Here is a 1,778-nt window from a genome sequence, read left to right on the forward strand (position 1 = left end):
TATCCATCATATGTGCATAAATGATGTTAAATTAAATATATTAACTAGGCTCTCATGGTTAATGAAAGTGGTTTGGGATTTAAACTTTTCAAAAACAGAGAGTGGGAAGATTACCTTTTCAGTCAAGTAGAATCAGTGCAGGACTTCAGCCTGGAGGGATGCACTCACAGACTTACTCGCTGTCTCTCCCAGTGGTCTGCCCTTTAAAACTATCCAAAGACAAAGGAGATGAAGAAGACAGTTTTCTGGCAGGATTTCACTGAATTTCAATTGGCTGGACAGCTCTCTATAGTTTACGTAATACCCACAAGGACTCTTGCTGCAGACTTGTTTAAGTGCCCACTGCTGTTTTAAAATGAAATCAATCACACACACTAAAAAAATTACTAAAATGTGATCAAAAATGTATATGTGCATTAATTTGTGTCATTTATTGCGTCAACACAGAGGATGTTTTTCTTTCAAGAACGTGTGCATGTCAAAAGATTTGATACAGTCAATGGTTGATGTAGTTTGTGAGAAAAGCCCCCAATTTTAATAATGTGTTACTGCGCTGTCCGATATAGCCTACCGATTTTGTGTAAGTGCTCTGTCACTGTGATTAGCTATTTTTATAAAAAGGAAAAAATACACCTGAGTACATAAGAAAATACATTAGAATAGAATAACATAGAAATATTGTTTTGAATTTTAAAAAGTTGATTTGACAGTGAGTTTAGTTTAAATCTAATTTATTCATGCCAAAGAACTATGATAAATAATGTCTATTTATTAGTTGGTGCAGCATGACTCCATTTGATTGACTGTTTTATTACACTGCAGTCAAAATCCTCTCAGTTCTGGTAGAAATGGCATTTTATCATTTCAGCATGAGTCATACTTTTGGTGATAAAGCACAGCCTAAAACATCACATGACCTTCTTGCTTGTGTAAAGCAACAAGTGAAGTTTGGAGAACATACAAACATTACTGACCAATGAATTACACCCTTCAATGAAGAGTCCTTATAGTTTTTAATTGTACATACCTAATTTAGATGTTAATACAAATGGGTGAGATCAAGGAGAGAATTTTGCAGTCTCAAAAGTCCTCATGCACAAAAGCTCCTAGTTTTCACCTTTCATAGAATTGTGTGTTTGCTGACACTCACACAATTGTGAGTGACTCAAAAGGAAATGGAAGCTGGTGTGGTTGAGAAAATGTTAGCAGTCAGGTGTAGATACAAGAGGTCAATATTTCCCTCTGCAATGCAAGATGGCTTATTATTATTATTAATTTTTTAACAGAATTGTAGTCCAAACAGATTAAAATCATGCCAGTAGAATGGGGGGTGATTGCCAAAGTAAATGTTACTGAACGTGGGATAACAATTCAGACAGTGACATTCCCAACTAAACATGGCAGGTCAATCTAAATAGTGACATAAAACAATTTCACAGTACATCATGGAAGCAAGAAAGTGCATTAATGCATTTTTAAATGGTTTATTTTGTTTGCAACATAACTTAAGGGAAGAAAAGTCATATGTGTATGCATTATATGTGAAAAATATGGAAAAAAGCTGAAATCCTTTTATTTATTTATGTATTTTGCACTTAGTTGTTAGGAGTGACTCATACACTTTAAAATATGGCTTAAAAGGTACAAAAAATAAATATCAAAAATATTTACTTAGCAATATATGTTAATAACATCTTGAAATGCTTAGCTATTTAAGGAAAGATATCCACAATTAGTTGATATAAGCATATCATAAACTTTATTTATTGATGTTCATT

This window comes from Oryzias melastigma, linkage group LG3 (assembly GCF_002922805.2).
Source record: "Oryzias melastigma strain HK-1 linkage group LG3, ASM292280v2, whole genome shotgun sequence".
NCBI lineage: Eukaryota > Metazoa > Chordata > Actinopteri > Beloniformes > Adrianichthyidae > Oryzias > Oryzias melastigma.